Source organism: Malus sylvestris, chromosome 11 (genome assembly GCF_916048215.2).
Source record: "Malus sylvestris chromosome 11, drMalSylv7.2, whole genome shotgun sequence".
Taxonomy (NCBI): domain Eukaryota; kingdom Viridiplantae; phylum Streptophyta; class Magnoliopsida; order Rosales; family Rosaceae; genus Malus; species Malus sylvestris.
The window spans coordinates 15,286,414-15,300,402 of record NC_062270.1 but is presented as its reverse complement, the minus strand read 5'-3'; positions in this window follow the sequence as shown (position 1 = coordinate 15,300,402).

The window sequence follows — 13,989 nt, the reverse complement described above, 5'->3', positions numbered from 1 at the left end:
TATTTGTCAAAGATGATGATTGGTAAACACGATGATGGAGTGTGCTTGGAAGTAAGGGCGAAGTTTTCGAGCAGACATGACCAATGCTAAAGCCAATTTCTCAATGTTGGAGTATCGTGTCTCCGCATCTTGTAAGGCCTTGATAGCATAGTAGACAGGTCGTTCAACATTACCATCATTTCAAATGAGAACGGAACTTACTGCTGAAGCCGATACCGACAGATAGATAATGAGAGTGTCACCAACCTTAGGTTTGGAGAGCAAATGGGCTTTATTCATGCAGTCTTTGAGGTTCTTGAATGCTTCAGCACATTCATCAGTCCATGTATTGTACTTCTTACTTCCCTTAAATGCTTTGAAGAAAGGAACACATCTGTCTGTGGCCTCAGAGATGAACTTAGTTAAGGCTGCCATCTTGCCAGTAAGGCTCTGGATGTCTTTTGAATTTACCTGTTCCTTCATGTCGAGGATTGCTTTGATCTTCTCGAAATTAACCTCAATGCCTCGTTGGCTTATCATGAAGCCTAAGAATTTGCCAGAGCCTATACCGAAGGCACATTTGTTGGGGTTCAACCTTATTCGATACCTTTTCAGAATGGTGAAAGTTTCAAATAGGTTGGTGATGTGCTGGTCAACATGTTTGCTCTTGACTAGCATATCATCAACGTAAACTTCCATGCTCTTCCTAATCTGTTCGGCGAACATTGAGTTGACCATTCTCTGATAAGTCGCTCCTGCATTCTTTAGGCCGAAGGGCATGACTTTATAGCAATATAGTCCCCTGTTAGTAGTGAAGGCTGTGTGTTCTTGGTCCGGAGGGTTCATGAGGATTTGGTTGTATCTTGAGTAAGCATCCATGAAGCTCAGGAGTTCACACCCTACCGTAGAGTCTATAAGTCTGTCTATGAGATGAAGAGGAAAGCTATCATTCGGGCATCTTTTGTTTAGGTCGGTGTAATCGACACACATTCTCCACAAGACCTTTTGGAGCAGGAGACTTTCCTTAGTCGGATTCTTCTTAACAAGGACAACATTTGCTACCCACGTTGGATAATTGACTTCACGGACGAAGCCTATGCCTTTGAGTTTTTCAACTTCTGCCTTCATTACCTCGTACCATTCAGCGTCATAAGATCTTCGCTTCTATCTCACTGGCTTGGTCTTGGGGTCAATACTTAAGCGATGACAGATTATATCGGGAGAAATGCCTGGCATGTCCTCGTATGACCAAGTGAAGACCTCAGTGTTCTCTTGCAAAAAAGAGATCAATGCCAACCGAATGAGTCGTGACAAGGTGGTACCAATCTTCACCATGTGATCCGGACAATCTTTTGAGATAGAGACCTTATCCAACTCTTCAACGGGTTATGCTTGCTAGGTGAAAGAGTCATCTCGAGGATCGTCGAGTTGACTGTTGCCACCGTGAAGATCCAAGTTGGCTTCGTCTAGGCTGGTCTTTATGACTTGGTCATGTATAGAAAGGGTTTCCTTGAGCACATGTAGGTGTTGTTGCTTGACCGAAGTGTTGTAACATGATCATGCCACCAGGAAGTTAGTGGTAATGGTAGCTGTGTAAGGGCATATACCAATGGTGAAAGGTAAGTGTATGCTCCTTAAAGGTTGCACGATATCACTGGAGAAGCTTATCAAAGGGGAAATTGAGCGGTCAAGCAAGTGTTCAGCTCCATTAAGTGCCCTGAAAGCTTCAGCAAACATGATATTGACCGAAGCCTCCGTGTCTACTAGGATTCGTCGTACTTCAAAGTTGGCTATGTGAGCTTCCACGATCAGTGGGTCGTTGTGAGGGTAGATGATACCTCTTTCTTCCTCAGGGTAAAAACATATTGGATCCCAGTTAGGCTTTTGATCCTTACCTCCCCTGATGTCTTCCACATGAAACACATGGTGGCCAGACCTGAAAGCTCGTTCACTATTTTTCATTGCCCTATTGGAAGATTTAGATATGGGTGTGCCACCACTTATGGAATATATCACATTTACCTGGCGTTGGTTATGGTTACCCCTTGGACGGTGAAGGAGGAATTGATCAATTTTTCCTTCACATGCCAAAGCTTCAATATGATCACGAAGGGTGATACACTTCTCGTTGTCATGGCCATTATGCTCGTGGTAGCAGCAAAACGTGCTCGTGTTCTTCGTGGGCTTGTAATCTGGGTGCCTCGGCTTTGGCTTCGGTATCAAGTGTGCTATGCTGGGGTAAATGGCCACGCATGTGGCGTTCAAAGGTGTGTATGCCTCATACCTCGGGGTAGGGGTTGTCCTAACACGTGCTTGACCCACTGTGTTGACTGCTTGGGGTCGGGGATTATCATGGTGATACCCTTGGTTATCGCGGTAGTGTCATTTACTCCTTTTACTAAAATGAGACTGGTGAGGATTGAAATCTTTCCTTTTGCCCTGAGATTGATATGTCTGTTGACTTGGCAAAGTATGAAGTAAGGCAGAGGGAGGCACTGCTGCCGTTTGGAAGGTCGAGGTCTTCTCATTTGGTTGGATCTGGCTTCCACTCCCTACTTGCTGATAAGGGGTGGTTGTGGGGGGTTTCCCTTAATATGTCCTTGCCTCGACGGAGGCATGGTTGTAAGCCTGTGCCATCACCTCAGAGTAAGTTTTCTAAGTGTTGGCATTGATCATGTACTTGAAGAAACAATCATGTAGGCCTGCCGTGAAGGCCTTGAGGGTGGCTTTGTCATCTGCCTCAGCGCAGCGAGAATACTCATGGCTGAAGCGACCGGCATACTCTCGTAGTGACTCGTCTGACTTCTGGCGAATAGTGTACAAGTCATCTGCAGAATGCAAGCGATCGGTCTGGAAGATGTGTTGAGAGACAGACAATTTCCTCAGTTCCTCAAATGAGTCTACTGTCTCAGGTGGAAGACGGCAATACTAGTTTAGAGATCTGCCAGAGAGGGTGGAGGGGAAGAGAAGACATCGTTCTTCGTCGGTGTGCATTCAATATGCCATGGTGGACTCAAAGAGGTTAAAATGTTCAATTAGGTCTTCCCTTCCAGTATAGAGTTGTAAACCAAGCTTTTGTTTTGTCTTTGCTTGAAGAGGGGTGTCGAGGATCCTCCTTGTGAGAAGGCCAGGCCTGGGTTGGTTCCAGTCAGGTATCTCGACCTAACGTTCGGCCTTTAACTTGTTTACTTCCTCAAGGAGCTGTAGGACAAATGGGTCCTGAGTGGAGTCATGTACCACTGGGATTTTCTTTCGTAAGTCTTCATCGCCTCTTGGAAGTAGGAAAGTTTGAGCAAAGACATGTGATTTTTCCTTGGACTCGCTGTACTGACTTCTAAGGCGAGTCTGTCAGAATACCTCAGAGTCCCCTGTACCTTCATGTCCTTCTGGGACCTGTCGTTCCTTCCCTAGATTGGTAGATGGCCTAGGTCATGGGAGGGGACCGAGTCTTTCAGAAACCCTTGGGTCATTGATCTTCGAGTATATGTGGAAAGGATTCTCTCGACGTTGCTTTAGGAAGTCTCGGCAGTCACGATAAACGGCTTTCGATCCTTCCAACCCTTCTGCAAGGAGGTGTCTTCCTCCACTTCTCCTGCTTCGGGTCGAAGCAGTTGGGTTGAGAGATGTCTCATGTTGATCAATGTTTTGATGAGTAGCTCGCTCTTCATCAGGGATACCCATGTCGAAGGAAGGTAACCCTCCGTGTTGGAGGGCACCCAGATGATGGTTGATATCCACAGGGGCAATAAGCTCGCGTGTTTGAGTATGCCTAGTTTCGTGGAGCGTCTCAAATAGCTTCTCATACTGCTCCTGGTGGACCTCATTCTTCATTGCTATCTTGTTGTTCTGAGCTTCTAGCTCATCGACTTTAGCTTGAAGAGCAACCCTCTTTCCTTACTTCTTTCGTTACTTCACACTAGATGCAAGAGGGGTGTCATTCTGTGTGATGCGGCTTCCTTCGCTCCCCATGTTGGAAAGGGATGCCTGGTCAAAAGAGAGTGTACGAATGGTGGAAACCAGCTTGACAAAGCTAAAGAGAGTGGGAATAAGTGTCGTTCCCATAGACGACGCCAAATGTTGATGCACAAAATCGGTGAGGACTTTGGTACAACAGAAAGTGTTAAGTTTGTAACCTTCGCTAGATTGCTCTGGTCACTAGTGTGGATAAGTAAATGGATAGGGACAGGGAAGCAAACACAAGATGTACGTGATTCATCCAGATTGGCTACGTCCACGGAGTAGAGGAGTTCTCATTAATTGTGAAGGGTTACACAAGTACATAGGTTCAAGCTCTCCTTTAGTGAGTACTAGTAAATGATTTAGTACAAATGACATTAGGAAATATTGTGAGAGAATAATCTCTATTTATAGAAGAGAGTTTCTAGTTTTATTCTAACATTGACACGTGTCGTGTTGTGATTGGCTTCTGATGTTGACACGTGTCGCGCTACGATTGGCTTCTGATGTCGACACGTGTCGCGCTGTAATTGGCCTCTTGGTTGGAGGGAAACTCTTCTGGGTCCTTGACGGTATAACGTTGACCGGTGCTCAGTAGTTTCGGGATTGGTCAAGTATGGTACAAACAATACCAATTACTACAGTCGCAACCCCTAGTAGTAATACATGTTCAAGCTTGAATCACAAAAGATTAAACTGATTGATATTGCTGTTCAAAGCTTGAATCCCCCCACTGCCATCTTTTTATCACCCACAATGAAACCCCAAAGATCTCAGCCATCAATGTCCATTTCCCGACCTTTCACCGGCCACACAATAGATCTCTCTTCCATGCAGTCCTTCTAACATGTCCGAATTATGCCGAAATTGTTGACGTGTCGAATCTAATTGTGTTGGACCATATGTTAATAATACCATTAATTTTTCCAATATATATATATTTACATGTTTCTTTTGGGTTTTTAATTGTGGGTTGTTGGGAATAATGTTCTAATTTCCAAATTGTTGTGGGTGGTAAGGGAGGTGGCAGTGGGGAGATGAGGAGGTTAGAAACTGGGTGGTTGAGGTTTGAAGAGATAGGATGACTGGAGTTGCTTATTGCTAATTTTTATTTATTTATTTATATTTTTTTTTGTGTTTGTTGGGTGTGGAAAGAGAATTATTGAGCAAATTTGGAATTTCAAAATAAAAAATAATAAATTGGGTGTAGAAAGAGGATAAATGGGTCTAAATAAAATTTCCCTCTATCAATTTCACATTCACAAGGTGAATTTTAATATGGTGATCATCATGAATTTTTTTTTTTTTTCAATTGAGTTTTTTCAATGACATAAAACATTGAATTTGCAAATTACTAGGTTTTGAACTTTTGAATTTGAATGTTGAATACTTATATTAATACCAATTTATTAATGGGCCTACAAGTAGGGCAAAAACCGAAACTAAAACTGTTTGAAATCAAACTGGATCAAAACCAAATCATTCTTACCCCCAAAATCGCATCGAATTGAAATAAATTTTAGTTTCAATTTCAGCTTTACCCTAAAATGCCGAAAGAAACCGTGCCCTACCCCTATAAGTTTGGTAGAGACAACTAGAAAGTTTAATTGTATACTAGCCTCTTGCCACACGCATATATTAGACCATGTTTTGTTTTTAATTTTTAATTTATTTAAATAGCTAATTTATATTTTTATTAAAAATTATTAAAAAAAATGAAGCAAAACATGAAACCTAACCACCTACTAACGTGGGAGATTTTTTTCTTTTCTAAAGTTTTAAATTTATATTCATTGAAAATTAAAAAGTGGTGAATCAATTAATTTTTTTTTTGTTTAATTGTAATTTTTGAAATTCTGAAAGAGCAATCTATGATATTTTGAATTTTTCATTATAAGGTGCTCACTTTATATATATATATATATATATATATATATATATAGGAATTGCTTAAGGGGAGGGATCCCCATTTTTTCAAAAAAATGGGGATACACTCCCCACCGTTGGATTTGACTTTAATGAAATCCTGTGGTTGAGATTCTGTGGCCTGTGTTTTAATCTCAACCACACAATTTCATTAAAGTCAATCTAACGGTGGGGAGCGTGTCCCCATTTTTTTTGAAAAAATGGGGATCCCTCCCCTTAAGCTCTCTGTGTATATATATATATATATATATATATATATATATATATATATATATATAAAAGAAAAGATTTGAAAACTGAAAAATAAACCTTCAGAAACGCAAGGAACTGCCGTCCAGAGGAATTGCTGCCGAAGTAAAACTGCTGCCGAAGCCCAAAAACATTCGGAAACTAGAGAGCCAGTGAGTTGCTCCCATTTCGCAGCCTTCCTCTAGTTTGATTTCGAGTTCCTCTTCTTTCTCTCTCTCTTTCTCTCTTTCTCTCTCTCTCTCTCTCTCTCTCTCTCTCTCATGTACTCAATCAAAGAAAACTAATAATTTTCTGAAAATTCAGGGTTATTGCAGAGTTTTTAACGTAACAGATTTTATGATGCAAAAATGTTATTGGATATCCCATTGTCGTATATTTCTGGCCATCGGATTGAATAAATCAAATGGAAACAAGTGACAATGAAGCTTTTCCGGCTTTTCTAGATTATAATTATTTGTTTCTCTTTGTGATGAATGTCATAAATACAAAATTATGTTACTTGTTCTACTCTGTTATTCCTTTGTCTTATAAAAGATCAAAGCGAAACAAATATTGATCAAATGGAGAGAAAAAAATTACAATAGCGAACCCGCGCATTGAAGGTACAAGAAAAAGAAATTTGAAGCCCCCAACTCTACCTTGAGCTTATGCTACAATGTGCGTTCGATATAAAAACACAGGCTACCTCTATGATCTGTGGATTCTCAATACGAAAATGCTAGGATATGTCACATGTTTATCGTAATTTTGATGTTAGAATGGTAGCTCTTGATTCATTTTGTGTTTTATCGTGTCTTACATGTACAGATGGAGGGTGCTAGAATAGCAAGGTGTAGTTATCGTGCTGTAACTGTCTTGATTGTGTTGGCTGAACATACTAAATATGGGGATGTTTATAAAGATATATGTTCAAGGTTTAAGGACCTGAAGGCAGGGAGTTTTGAGCTGACATATTCTCTTCCCGAGCATCCTACTTGTTTGCTGCAATCAGATATGGATGTCACTTTGATGCTAATGTGTTTCTCGATGTTGAAGATTAGTTTTGTTGATTTACTGGTGAAGGATATTGTGATTTCGAATAATGAAGATCGTGATCATACGGCATCTAATCAAGCAGCGTCTAATCACGAAGCTTCTGATCGTGCAGCTACTAATCATGTAGCGTCTTCTTCATGCATGGTAGAAAATTGTGCTATTGACGAGAATGAACATTTGGATAACTCCGGGTTGTCTCAGGGTTGGAAAGAGTATATTAGTCATGAAGGCCAGAAGTTTATGGGTGGTGTAGACGAATTTCGTAGCAAGTTGCGTAAATATGCAGTTGGGATGGGATTTAGTTTTGTTTATCTAAGCAATAATAAGGCGCGTGTTATTGCTGAATGTTCTAAGAAGAGTTCAGATGGATGTAAGTGGCGTGTTTGTGCTTCAGTATGTCGAGCTAATGGTTTTTTCTACATAAAGACTTTAAATAATGTGCACTCGTGCGCGGGCGTTGTCCATGAGCAGAATAGTGCGATGATAACTTCAAAGATGATATCTTCTCTTTTTGTCGAACAAATCCGTGAGAAACCGTCAATTAAACCTATAGATATTGTCAAGGATGTTAAGCAGAACCATGGCCTTGATATTTCTTACTATAATGCATGGCAAGCGAAACAAATGGCTAAGAGTGGCAAGCGAAACAAATGGCTAAGAGTGAGGTTAATGGTGATGAATCATTGTCTTATAGTCAATTAGCTTGGTATCGTGATGCTTTAATATCAACCAATTCTGGGTCATACTGTGTTGTAGAGTGTGATCCAAACACTTTGCGCTTTCGGAGGCTTTTTGTTTGTTATGGTGCCTGCATTGAGGGCTTTCGGTGGTGCAGGCCTTTGTTGTTCATAGATGAAACTAATCTGAAAGGCAAGTACAAAGGGCAGCTAATTGGTGCGACGGGAAAGAATGGAAACCAAGGTATAATTTTGTATGTAATATGTATTATGACTGTCGATGAGTTACACGTGTTTATGTATATACATGTAAGCATATGTCTATGTGTAGACATCCTTATCTTTGAAATACCAATTACTCATCTGTTGTCTTTTTTTATGTAGGATCTTTCCCCTTTGCTTTTGCTATCGTGGACAAAGAGAACGAGGAAAACTGGAGATGGTTCTATGAAAATTTAGCTAAAGTTTTGACTCCGCAAGGTAGGACCATTACATTTGTAATTGATCATAACAATGTAATTGATCTCAACAAAGATGTGATTGAAGCTATTTCAAACAGATTCCCAACATTCCATCTTACATTTTGTTTGAAGAATTTGAAAGAGAACCTTGTATCTAAATATCACTCTGGCTATGGTAAATTTTTCCGGGATGGAATATGTGATCTTTTTATGAAATGCGCTTATGCTCCGACCGAAGCTGCTTTTGAGCTAAGCATGAGAAATTTAAAGGACGAAGGTGGTGCTCCGGCTAAGACTTTTTTAGAAACTTTTCCTGAAGAAAATTGGTCATATGCTTATTTTAAAGGCAATCGATATGGCGAAATGCATAAGAATGTTTATGAATCATTTCGTTCTTGGATTTCGGAGCTTTATATGATGCCCATCTGTCAAAAGCTTGAGGGAATCAGGATTAAACACATGGTAATGATATCTGAAAGGAGTCATGAAGCAGAACAATGGCGCTCTATTCTCTGTCCTGAAATGGAGAAAACCTTGAAAGACATGTCGATGGTTGGTCGGCATTGGAATGTTAGCAGTTCTAGTGATTCTGTTTTTGAGGTTCATGCTGATGTTTCTGTTGTGGTTGATTTGGATAATCATTTTTGCTCCTGTCATGAGTGGCAACTAAAAGGCTTTCCGTGTGCTCACTCACTTGTTGCTGTTCATCAAAGTTCTGGTTGCGTGTATGACTACATTGATGATTACTTCAAGGTGAGCCACTATAGAAGTTCATATGCAAGTCCTATCTGTCCCGTAACTGACATAAAGGATGGAGTGTATGAGGGTTCCGAAGATGTTGTTATCCTACCTCCGGGTAATGGGAAGGGTAGACCGAGGACTAAAAAGATCAAAACTTCTGGTGAAGGTCCAAGGGCCATTACATGTGGTCAGTTTGGAGTGGTTGGACGGCATAATAAGACGTGTCCAGAAAATAGTTGATTTTTTTACTGCATTTTGTTGCAGTGTACAAAAGAATTTATACTGGGTTTTTGTACTCTTTCTTTTCCAATTTTGCGTGGTTCGGATTGAAACTGCCATACGATTACTGAAGCAAAAGGTACACACAAAGCTAACATTAAAATTATCAATTGCACTTTCTCACTTACAACCTGGCTTTTTGTTTTACAAACCGGGAAACATGGGCACGACCTGTTTGGTTGCTGTATGAAGAACACGGGATGCCCCTGACAATACCTTGTGTTCCTGATATATTTAGGTTTGATTCTGCATGTTTACTTCTTTGCTTAAGTTCTTAGCGTTGAATTTGTAGGTGTCGTTGTTGTTTAATGCATATGTTACTCGATTCCTTTGTAGTTAGTTTTGATACAAGTGTAAGATTGCTTCCTCTGTGATTAGATGATCTCGTAAATTTTCTGTTATTCGAAATCAGATTTAAAGCAGACTTGTCTGAGCATGCATGTGGCTGTTGCAAATGTCATGAAGTTCGGATCTTTTGCTAATTGTCTTTTCCACTTACGTAGTTGTTTCGACCAGTTTCATTCGATTCAGGATTCATTTGCTTTGTATCTTCATTGCTGTATGTTTTCTAGATTGTGCCTCCTGGATGTTCACTATGGTTTCAGCTGGATGAAGGTCGAAACTGGAAAAGGGTGAAAGGTGTGCAATGATTTGCCTCGCCCAAAAAGGAGAGGGTGCCGACAGTTATATTCAGCGTTTTATGCCCTTCTGGTTTATAGATTTTTATGCAAATCCGTGTAAGCTCGTAATGTATATAGATCAGTTTCAAGTAGGGATCAGCATTGGGCGTACCCAATGCCCATCCCTGTTTGCAGAATATCATCTCTACAAAACATGAGGACGGAAAGCATGCCAAAGACGATGAAATTTCTGTACCTTAAAGAACAAGAAATTAGGATGTTGGAGTAAGAAATAAATGTTTGCTTGAATTAGATATTTAGTTATAAGGTGTTCATACCTACAATTTTTGCAGGACTAGAAAGGACAAATTTCCTTTGTGATTAACTCGTCAACCTCAACTTACATAAAAATTGGAAGTCGGTCTTAATTTTTTTTTCAACGTACATTGAAACTCACCAAACCCAGTAATAGGCACCCTAAGTTTTAGTTATGAACTTGTTTTGACTTTTTAACCGATGAGAGGGAGGATTTGAACTCGAAACTTCTTCCAATATAAAAAAAAGAGGTATTAGTAGACTAATAGCTAGTTGGCAAACTCATAAGACTATTAATTCTATAAACAACGAAATTTCGGAAAATAAATCTTCACCAACGCATTAAAGTTTTGACGTGTCACGGCATACATGAGATGCGCCACATGTCACACAATTGTACACATGGCATGTGACTCAATAAATTGGAAGAAATACCCTTGGAGGATTAAACAAGTTTTTCTTCTCATTTTTGGGCAATGACAAGGCAAGCACACTTCAATCCATTATCGATGAAAACAAGTTTTTCTTCTCATTTTGGGCAATGACAAGGTAAGCACATTTCAATCCATTACGGATCAAAACAAGTTTTTCTCATTTGGGCAATGACAAAACAAGCACACTTCAAGTTTAAATTGTATCAAGTGGGAAAATTAGGCCATAAGTTAGACCACTTCAAGTTTAAAATGGTATTAAGTGAGAAATTAGGCCATATGTTAGACCACTTCAATTTCAATATTGCATTAAGTGGGAAAATTAGGTAATGGTGCTTAAGTGAGAAAATTAGGTAATGGTGCTTAAGTGGGAAAATTTTGTGGTGGTAATTCATTCTCAAAGCCTATAAATAGGCTTATCCATCAAGGTATCAATCATCCTAAAATTCACAAATACATTTCTCTACTCCCAAATTAGAAGAGAATTCCCCAAAACCTTGAAGCTTTGAAACTCTAAAGCTCTCAAGCAAATCTCGAAGGATCAAGAAAGCCTTCTTCGTTCTTCGTCAAATCCTCCTTCAAGATCAAGCCCTAACGGCCATTGAAGAACTTCCACCAATTCAAGATCAAGCCTTGATTGACCTTGAAGAAAGTGTTCATCGTTCATCATCCATTCATCCTAAGATCAAGCCCCAACGACCCTTTGGATCAACCTCACATCCACAAATCAACATCTTACGGAGATCGAATTAGAGGATCAAGTTATAAAGAGATTGTAACCCAAAATCTTTCTTTGTACACGTTGTTCTTGTTTTAGGAATTTTCGTGTTCACAAATTTGGCATGCCCGGTGGGATTTGAACCCACAATCCTGAAACAAGAACAACGTGTACAAAGAAAGATTTTGGTGTTAATGATTTTGGGTTACAATCTCTTTATAACTTGATCATCTGATTCGATTTCCGTAAGGTGTTGATTTGTGGATGTGAGGTTGATCTAAGGGATGTCGAGGCTTCATCTTGGATGAACGGTTGTAAGTTTATTCAAGAGCTTTTGGGTTTGATCTTGAAGAACGGTTTTCTTTAAAGGCTTTTGGGCTTGATCTTGAAGAATGATTGTGCGGATTTATTGATGTTGTTGATCCAAAGGGCCGTTGGGGCTTGATCTTAGGATGAACGGATGATGAATGATGAACACTTTCTTCAAGGGCTGTCGAGGCTTGATCTTGAATTGGTGGAAATTCTTCAAGGGCCGTTGGGGCTTGATCTTGAAGGAGGAATTGACGAAGAATGAAGAGGGTTTTCTTGATCATTCGGGATTTGCTTGAGAGCTTTAGAGTTTCAAAGCTTCAAGGTTTTGGGGAATTCTCTTATAATTTGGGAGTAGAGAAATGTATTTGTGAATTTTAGGATGATTGATACTTTGATGGAGAAGCCTATTTATAGGCTTTGAGAATGAATTACCACCACAAAATTTTCCCACTTAAGCAACATTACCTAATTTTCCCACTTAATGCAATATTGAAATTGAAGTGGTCTAACATATGGCCTAAATTCCCACTTAATACCATTTTAAACTTGAAGTGATCTAACTTATGGCCTAATTTTCCCACTTGATACAATTTAAACATGAAGTGTGCTTGCTTTGTCATTGCCCAAATGAGAAAAACTTGTTTTGATCCGTAATGGATTGAAATGTGCTTACCTTGTCATTGCCCAAAATGAGAGGAAAAACTTGTTTTCATCGATAATGGATTGAAGTGTGCTTGCCTTGTCATTGCCAAAAAACGAGAAGAAAAACTTGTTTAATCCTCCAAGGGTATTTCTTCCAATTTGTTGAGTCACATGTCATGTGTACAATTGTGTGACATGTGGCGCATCCCATGTATGCCGTGACACGTCAAAACTTTAACGCGTTGGTAAAGATTTATTTACCGAAATTTCGTTGTCTACAGATTCATTGGCTTTGTTGAAATATTGTGAAGAGAAAAACATTTGTCCTTGGATTTTCGATTTTTCTTGACGTATAAGTTTCGGAAATTTTTTTGTTGCACTAGACTGCGATTTTAGACCACACATTCAAGCAAGAATCGACTTGATCAATAGTCCAGATTCATAATTTGGCTAAAGATGATGTCCCTTGTACATTCGTATATGTATATAGTTTCTATTTTTATACTTTATACAGGCCAGTAGTTTATACTACTTTGTGCAGACGTACTTGTATATTTCCATGTGATAGCAGTGTATATAAAACTCTACCTTTGAGGTTTGAACTGTACACGTGCCATGTGCAGGTGAGAAGATTCTTAGAAGCAATCCGTTCAAGGATTACCGAAGGCAATGTAAATAGTTCTCTTTCACGCTCCAATGTCATGAATTAGTAACTTACCTGACAGTTCTCCTGTATCTGTCTGTATGGATTTATAATTTTGTATGTTCATTTCTACATAGCCGACCCCTCCATTTAGTGAGGTAAGGCTTTGTTGTTGTTGTTGTTGTATTTCTACATGCAGATGCAGATGAACGGAGAATGCTAGAATAGCGAGGTGTAGTTATTGTTGACGTGAGTGAATGCTATATTTCATATGCGTGAGCAATATGCATGCTCAGAGGAACATGGTTTACAGATTACAAAGATTTTAATTACATCGACACCTAGCAAGTACTCATATGCATGTTTTTTGAGCAATTCATCCATTTTTTTTGTTCGTTTCAACGAGCCATTTTCCCATCTCATACATATTTCTCGTTGGGGCAACTTACACCTCTTGGAACAACGCAAATAGATCATAGAACCCACAACGAGTTCAGTCTACTAAGTAGTCCGGTTTTTAAACAATTACAGTTTGATTTCTTAGAGTTAATCTTGAAGCCAATGTTCATCGTTTATTTTCTGGACCACTCAGCAGTACCGAACTATTCACAAAAATTGGGATAAAGAGGACCTAGCTACAATCTTATAAAGGTCTTATTTCGTCATTTTCTCAGCAACAAAACAAATAAAATAAAACAAACTTATGTACAGAACCGAATGCTAACAACTCAAGCAAAGAAAATGTATTAAATTTCAACTCAAAAAATACAAAAATAAAATGCATCAAAGTCAAGCTATATAGTATCAGAACTCGTAAGATAAAAAGAAACCATGCAAGTTGGTTGGTAAGGTGTTAATGTGTTATGTCCAGAAGAAGAAACTTCATAAGATAAAAAGAAGCTCAATTCCTTCCAACGCAGTACTACCTTTAATTACAACCTTTACGTGATTGACTTCTACAACTTGTTGGCAGTCAATCTATCTCGAAACCATAAACTAAAAGA